The sequence below is a fragment of the Neopsephotus bourkii genome, unplaced genomic scaffold (assembly GCF_033783945.1).
Source record: "Neopsephotus bourkii isolate Nb327-2 ecotype Australia unplaced genomic scaffold, CSIRO-AGI_Nbou_v1 NB_1373, whole genome shotgun sequence".
Lineage (NCBI taxonomy): Eukaryota > Metazoa > Chordata > Aves > Psittaciformes > Psittacidae > Neopsephotus > Neopsephotus bourkii.
Genome location: NW_026901852.1, coordinates 1,597,885 through 1,606,629, shown reverse-complemented (window position 1 = coordinate 1,606,629; position 8,745 = coordinate 1,597,885). Strand labels below are relative to the sequence as shown.

The window sequence follows — 8,745 nt, the reverse complement described above, 5'->3', positions numbered from 1 at the left end:
ATGAATAGGACATGAGGCATCCACTTCCCCTATGAAACAAATATTTGTAATTGTCAAGATGGTTGATGTTGAAATAATAATCAGTTCTTCTTCAGTTCAATCTCAGGGAAAAGCCATAATTACATGACAAATACACTGGAATTCACCCTACTGTCTGTATACATTCCAAAAGTCATCTCAGCTGGAGAAGCAGATACTAAGAGTTTATTTCAGTTTGAAAAGGAAGACATGTTTCTTTCAGTGTTCACTGCGCATTTGGCAGTAAGTGATGGGACTTCTATTGTGGCTTTTTTAGATATTTGCATAATGATCTGAAATGTGGTTGAGTGAAAAGAAAGGTAGCCACACTGATCTACTTGCTAAACAGTTCCATCAAGCTTTTTATTGAAGGGTGGTTTTTATAAGACATACACTAAGTGACAGCTACATCTCAAGATTTCACATCAAAATACGTATGCTTGTATGAAACTTGTTTATTTTGCATGTTTGTGCCTCCTGATTTGAAATTTCCAGCAGACTGCTCATTCTCAACTCAAAACATAAACGAGTGCTGGCTGTTCATGGCCCAGTGCTATCTTCACATAAAGTACTTCATCCACAAATGAAATGCTGGCTTGGCAGATCAGATAAATAAAGCAGAGTACATCCTGCACCCAGATCTGCTTTGTGGGTAGAAATAGGCAGGTGAAAAACAGAATTCTGCTTTATTTGAAATGTTAGTGTTATTTTGCAGTCCACTTCTAAAGGGTTTCATTCTTTTTTTCTCCTGCATCACTAACCTTAGCAAGTGAAGAGAACCACATGGCTCAGGGTTTATGCATCCTGATAGTCCTCCAGCCCTGCTATTTCTTCATCAAGTGCATGCAAAAAGCATGAGGAATTCAACTGTGCGTGAAGCAGCCCTTCAAGCCAAGTGCACCTGATGCACCACAACAAGAGGAAATGCAGGGCTGATGGAAGAAAGCGTCAGTCAAGACACTTGTGGAAGGAGACTCCACAACTTCTTGGGCAATCTGTGCCAGTGCTCAGTCATTCTCAAAGTGAAAAAAGTGTTTCTTTGTGATCAGATAGACCCTCCTGTGTTTCAGGTGGTCCTCACTGCCTCTTCATGTCAAGTGCTAAACATTTTGCTGTAGCAAGTAGAAGCAGAAATGTAACCTGTGTTACACCTACAGTCTATAGAAAAAGGACAAAAAAGCTAACTGAAAATTTGTTGTCTAAGAAAATTCCTGGTTTTGTTGTTAGTTGAAGGACTCTTTACATGCCATGGGAAGTACTAGTGATATGGTCTTATGTTTCAACTTCCATTAAACTTAACTTTTTGACTCCGTCCAGTATAGAAAGAGAGCAAAACAGGCTTGATTTCCTGAGTATGGGAGAGGATCAAACCTCTGCAGATGCTACAACCTCTGCCTTTTTCCTTTGAGACAATGTATCTTTAGTTTATGCAAATAGTCATTGCTACGCTGACTTCTGTAGCCCGGCACTGGTTCTCACCAGCCTGTCCCTAGTAGTTACAGACTAATGTTAAACAGTTATTTGATACATATGTGCCCATGTCATACACTTTCAACATAGTGTTCCTTGCATTCTGTCTCCACCTCTTTGTCTTAAGATTTTCAGTAAAAACCCTCTTACTTACCAGTCCCCACCAGCAATCTCCAATACACATAAAGTGGGTTGTGGGTCAGATTCAGCCTTGAGTAGAATTAGCTTAATGTCAACTCCAAATTCACTTCTTGCTTTGTCTCCAAGGATGGTATCTGGGGAGGACAGGGGCATTTTTAACACTGTATTTCAGGACCTTAGTTCTGCTTTGTTACTTCCAAAGATGTGTGATATATATGACAAAGACTGAAAGCCACCAGAGCCCCACATTCAGTTGACAGTACCATTTTACAGAGTAGCTTATTGCCTGCATGGTATCTTTAAGGACAGTTGGAAGCATCATTGATTTTAACCTGAATTTTCTTTTGTTCACTTAGCAAATAGGCACTGTGAAAAAACTCTCAGCTTTACCCCAGTGTCTTTTGTTTAAATATCACAGCTGATTAAGTTAGGCCCAAAATATAGACCTCTGAGGAAAATGGATATAGAACCATACTGTTCTCAACCATGACTGTTGAAGGAGTTTTCCTAGACTTTAACTAAAAACATTCAAGTTAAAAAACATGACATTTTCTGGAACTATTGAAATCTCTAAGACAGCAGTATTTTACTGATTTGTAAGGACTGGTGAATGTAACTCACAAATATCATTTTCATTTGTTCCACATCTGCCATCCTTCTCTCTGCTATGTCTTTATGTCATTAAAACTCCCCTTCCTATCACAGCTGCAACCAGTGGAGCAATGTGGGGGATGAAGTAATTCACAGCTAAGCCACAGACAGAAACAACTGAATTCCAAAGTAACTATAAAAAGGCTTTCCTAATATGAACTAGACTTGATATTTGTAAGCTTTCTTTTTATTTTGGAAATGTGTATTAGCCTCGCTTTACAAATGATCTTACAAGCAGCTCACAGCACAGAAAGGAGTATGTGGGGTCCTGACACTACTGTGATACGGCTCTACAGAAACCGAGACACACCAAAAATGTAAAAGGGTTTCCATTCCCCTTGGCTGTCACCTTCTCTCCTGGTCATAAATCTGTATTAGAAAAAGGTAAGACTTGAAATAGGATTCACCCTCAGTTCTTAGTTGCTATTTGGTCTAAGTTGTGCCTGCTCATGTAAAGGTGAATGTAGTCAAAACACTCCCATTTCCTCTCTGATATGGGTTTTAATTGTGCACATTTTCGGTATTTGTTAATTAGAAGCAACTTAAATAAACATAATGTGTGGACTGGCAAAGGTTTACCCCTTTAAAGGAAATTAGGAATAAACCACCATAAAACAGTTTGGCTGGACACCAGCACCATGCCCAGTGACGAACATTGAATAAGCTTCTAGAAGTAGAATTGCCAGTAATATTTGGTCTAATGCAGCCCCTTGGCTCTGCTAGCACTGGGTCTCTTTTGAGAAGACCTCCCCCGTTGTTCTGCACCATGCCAAACTGGGTGGTAGCCTTCACTCTGGGCTCTCCAAAGGTTTCTTGAGGCCAGGACAGGGGGGAGCCACAGGAACATGACTGAGACCACAGTGACGTTTTGCAAGCTGAGCAGGCAGTTTAGTCAGAATCAATAATAAGTAACAAAAATCAGGAGAAACAGGCAAAATGAAGATTGATTGATTAATACAATTAAGTGTGGCCATTTTGTCCATTTGTTTGGTGTCCTTAGGCTATGATAATTCTACAGTTTGTATAGCTGCTATATCATTTTAAAGAATGGATTGATCTATTGCCATTTATAGCAAGGTAAGCGTTAAAATACTCTGCCTGACTAGCTAAGGATTTTCTGTCTCATTGGAGTCTCTGAAGATACTGATAAGTAAAATGGTACTGTTGAAGTTTCCCTCTTAGGTCTTCTCTAACCACTGGGCTTTATCCTGCCTTTTTCACTTGGTTTGTGAGTTTAGTCCATTTCTCATTTGCTTTATCAGACTAAAATGTTCCACAAAATCGTATCTTTAAAAGTACTCTACATTAGCTGAATGCAGCAGGCAGGTGAGTAGTCACTTATGCCAGGGACATTAACCCCATCTTCTTTAACAAAGACAGATGGGAACTAAGCACATAATCTAAGAAATCAGGCTGTCTTGTCTCCTTCTTGTAGCATAGCATAGATTTTTGTCCAGTTATTTCTGTATTGAACACAGATCCTTGTGTTTATGTGGTGTTTAAGCTTCAGACAAACATCTTGTCCCTATTAAAAGAGTTTGGAGGTGGGGGATACTCTTTCCCTTCAGTATTTTCTTTCAGTGGTTGCCAGTATGTGTAATTTCTCTTTACAAGGTGTTTAACTGAGCTAGATTTCAAGTTGCTGGTTCTTTTGTAATCGGCAGACTCTTTCCGAGGGATAAAACCTATCATCTCTAAATTTGCCTTTGGAAATCTAACAGGATTAGATTCATTAAGGCTCTCTTTACACAGCCATACTTTTTTGGCCCTCAATGCTGCTTCTTTAATAGCCTTTCTAAAGTATATTTTAAAATAACAATGTCTTTTAAAAGGAAGTCCAAGTATCATTCTTGCCAATGCTGTGTGCTGTTATGAAAGAACCACCCTCTCCAGCTTGCCATTAGCTCTTGAGCCAAGCAACGTTCATGTTGGTCCTTACAACATGAGTATCAAACTTTTGTCAGGGTTTTTTGTCTTCTGCGATTCCTGCATCTGTTTTACAGTAGAGCACCTATATAACCAACGTGTAAAGGAGACTTTGCTGACCTCCTGGGAGGAGGTGCTTGGATGAAGTTATTGATGAGAAAGAGAAGAAAAAGAAGAAAGAACTGAAGTGCTGTAACCATATGCATCTGTCCCACGGGCAGGTTATTGGATACTTGTGAAACAGTGGTATGGTGGGTGCAAGGTACATCCATGATATCTTCCCAAGAGTTTAAATGTATTAGTTCTTTGAAAGGCAGATGTGTTGCTTAACAAATGCTAGTGAAGGTGCATTTAGTGAGTCTTTGGAAGAGTTATATTCAGCCACTCAGAAAAAACAATCTTTGAGACGGAAGAAGCCAGTTTAAGTGATCTACTCTGTCAACATGTTAATTCCTAACACTGTAGAACTGATCAGTGCATTTTATGGGTTTTGTGTGTGGGGAGGGTTTTTTCAGGGGCTTTGCCCAAGCATTGAGTGTTGGTATGGATCAGCCTTACTTTGTTCATTATATTTTATACAAAACTACTATGCCTTCAGGAAGTTTTAAACTGTGGTAGTGTTATAAAAATTCAGGTTCAAGAATATGTTAGAAAGGACTAACACATTTTGATCAGGGACCAAGAGTGAGAAAAGTTTGTTTTGTGCATCTCTGGGCAGGATGCACAAGTAAAAGTCATCTGCACCAATAAGCCAAGTTTTCTGACCATTAAGAGTGAAACTTGCAGAGATTCACCAGGTTAATATGCCCCCTCCTTTACTTTGTAGGTGTGGAGCCCAGTTTTGCTATAAAAGTTCCATATGGAGGATAGGCTCAGGTCTTTTATAGCTACCAAGAAACGAGGATGCCTTAACTGTCCTGGTTAGGTCATTCTGTTCACAGAACATGGTGGCTGTTTTCAACAGGAGAAAGCACCTGAGGATTTCATCCATGCGGTATCACTGCACCAGTGTCACTGTGCACAGTATTGGTGCAATTCTTTTATGGGTAAAGCATACAATTTTCTACGGTTTGCCTGTTTCTATTCTGTTTAAAACCCAAAAACTTAAATTCAGAATATGCAGCTTTCATGACATTGTGTTTTTTCCATCTGTTTTATTGCTAAACTTCTTACTGTTTAAACTTTCTTACTGCTCAAAGAACTGACCAAGCTCGAACTGTTTTGTAAGTTTGAGTATTATGGGATGGACTGCTGTAGATAAGGTGCTATCTTACTGGGATGTTGATACTGTGGGATCATTTTTCTCTCTCTATCAAACAGCGTGGTGGTTTTTTTTCTCACACTGTTGGGGTGTTTTTCCCTTTTTTTCAAGTGCTTTAATTCACTGACAGTTTAACTGATCAGTGTGACAAAACCTCACTTTTAGTTTAGCCACTGACTCTTATAAATGCTATAGGCTGAAGAAAAGCATCTTTTCAATGGCTCTTTGAAAACTGAGATTAAAAGCAATCAAAGAATACAGATACTTCTTGACTTGAGGGTATGTTTTAAAGCATGGAGCAGAAAAGGCTCATACAAATCTAGTCAGGCAAACAGTTTAGTTTCCACAAACACCCCAAAACCACTATAAATAAAATTGATGTATCTGAATTTTGGAAGTTTCTTTGAAGTTTGAATATATATTTCAACCCCACAAGCCTGCACAATGTGGTATCTTTAGCTGTCAATATTCTTGCACATTCTTATTTCCAGTCACTGCCATGATATCACTGTCACGAATCAAGGGCATGCACTGGTGATGTTCAAAACAGCTTAGTCAGAAAAGCCCCTGTGCTACAAGGGCTGGGCAGTTACCACTTGAGAACGTGGGGATTGATGATGGAAGGCTTCTTTTTGCTTCATTAACTCATGGAAGAAAAATGAATTGGTAATTAGAAAAACAAACACTTGTGTCTTTTTGAGCTGTAGAATGGCAGAAGAGTTAAGAGTAGGCATAAGAACTCAAAATAGGTAGTGTCCTTTCAAGTCCTCTTGCATGATAGCAATAGTGAGTCTGGGTAGGCTTTTTGGCACAGTACCTGTAACCAGTTAAGAATGTACATTCCTTATTTTTTTTCCAGGAAAGAATGTACATTCCTTATTTTTTTTCCAGGAAAGATGGTTTCTTTGCATTCCTCTTATCAAAGTAATTACATACATAACGAAATTCAAAACATTTGTCATTGGTGTGAACTCAGAGCACGTTACTACAAATCAGCTTGAAGTAATGTGTATGTCCACTGTCTCTCTGCTTCTGCACACCTCTGTTCTATTTTTAGACAGTATCTTAGGTCGGTCTCATTGTCATGTGTTGGAAGGACAGTTTCCTGACAATGCAGTACGTGATACCACACAGCTAAGTAAGGTCATCAAGAAGGGTGCATCTGACCACTTCACTTTTGAAGAATTCCCGAGACTTGCTGGACACAGTGTCAAGCTGACTCAAAACGAATCTATAGAAGGCTAACAAAAATGTGACCTGAATTGGAGGGATGTCATGTGAAATGGAGTTAGTATGGTCAGGGCCACAGAAGTGATCAGAGGGATAGAAAAGCTGAGGAAAGGCTGAGACACTTGGGGTTGTTCAGCTTGGAGAAGAAAACTTTGGGGAGACCCGACTACATTTCAGGACTTAAAGTGTTCTTTCTATAAGATGGGGAGAGACTTTTTAGCAGGGCCTGTTGTGACAGGAAAAGGGTGATGGCTTTAAGCTAAAAGAGGGGAGATTCAGGCTAGATATGAGGGAGTTTTTTACAATGAGGTTGGTAAACACTGGCATAGGTTGCCCAGATTGGTGGTGGATGCACCATCCCTGGACACATTTAACGCCAGGCTGGATGTGGTTCTGAGCAGTCTGATCTAGTTTAAGATGTCCCTGCTCACTGTGGGGTGTTGGACTAGATGAGCTTTGAAAGTCCCAAACTTCCAACCCAAACTATTCTGTGCTTCTATGATTCTGTGATTTCCAATTTGGATCCATTATTGGAGCTGTCAGTTCTTCAGGTTTATATTTTGATCTTGCCATTGTCCTTTCTTCAGGGAAAAATCCCAAGGCAAATTTCATCTCCTTCGTACGTCAACTGCATTCTCCCCTGCCTTTCATCGACTGCATACAGGATATTATAATACACAGGTAAGGCTGAGTCTGCCCCTACCAGAAAAATACACTTTTTATGCCTGCTTCTCTTCACTGGCCAGACACTGTTGATGCAGTACAGAACCAACTATCATTGTCAGGTAAAATGATTTACTGATCGATTAAAAAGTAGCCCAACGTAGACCTCCCAAATAAAATGTGAATTACAATACCATCCTTACCCTTAGGCTTTAGGCCAATGCCTCTCTCCACCTTGGAGAACAAACTTCCTTCTTCATGGTTGTCTTGTTTTTTCAGTGTCCTAAAAGTATTACAGCAGCTCTCAGAAAAGCTGCTCTTCTTCAATGTCAACAATAGCCAGCGCAACTTTGGAGCTTCCGAAGAACTTCAGTCTCCCTGTTTAGGACAGAGATTATAGGGAATAGCAATTAAAGCACATTACTTCTCATTACTGGCCATCTTTTTTCTATATATCAGGGACTGATAGGGAGATGCAGGATCCACCTAACATTGGAGGTGAAAGCATCCTTGCCAAGAGGCTAGCCAACTGGCTGAGGGTAGCTTTTAACTAGGAATAATGAGGGAGGGAGCTTACTAGAGTGAAAGAAGCTATTATTGCCCTCTACTTAGCACTCAACAGACTGCATTTAGACTATTTGGTCAAGTGGGCCCTCCCCACCCACCTCTCCCTAGTACAGGAAGGAAGCATTTAGTTTCATGGCTTGGATTGGAGATAGTGCAGGGAAAGCCACCAAGGTGGCAAGGCCCTGGGAGGACAGGCTTTGTTCAGGACCAGGGATTGTTCAGGTTGGGGAAGAGTTGTCTTGGGGGCCTCAGCAACAGCCCTTAGCACCTGTGGCGAGGTGGAGCTAGTCTCCTTGTGGTATTGAGAGATGACAGGAAACAATGTGCATGTAATTAAGACTGTGTCCATGCATACTGTGCATATGTTATAGATACACACAAAGCAGAGAGGTTTTAAAAATGAATTGACAAATTCTGCTATAGTGTTTCTTACCTTTTGTATGCTTCACTACCAACCTTAATGTTCCCTGATGAAAAAGCTTTCTTTTTCCTCAATGTTGTATCTTTTAATGAAGTCTTTGGACAAGTGTTTAATGCCAGCTCTGTAAAAGAGAAGCAATATAAAACTCTCAGATAACTTTCATGTATGAGTTAAAATTATTCTTATGGAATGAAAGCTTGTGCAGAATTATTTATCTGGCATAGGCATATTCGTTTGTATAGGCTATGGAGTTGTGTCTGGTATTCATGAACACAGTGACTTCATGAGAACAAACAGGTTGCAAAATGCTGTCACAGATCTTATCAGCTTTTCCTATAGTGAAACTTCCATTCTTGGTGGCCCCTCTCAGGTTGCAGTATGATACAATGCACTCTAA

General features: G+C 40.0%; 1 long non-coding RNA gene across 1 annotated transcript; it reads right to left on the bottom strand.

Moving 5' to 3' along the window:
• Positions 1–853: 853 nt before the first annotated feature.
• Positions 854–7,725, bottom strand: LOC133219735 (uncharacterized). The gene is made up of 2 exons (XR_009727502.1): positions 7,564–7,725; positions 854–1,763 (listed from the first exon to the last, which is right to left on the bottom strand). It is a non-coding gene; the product is annotated as an uncharacterized LOC133219735 (long non-coding RNA).
• Positions 7,726–8,745: the final 1,020 nt, after the last annotated feature.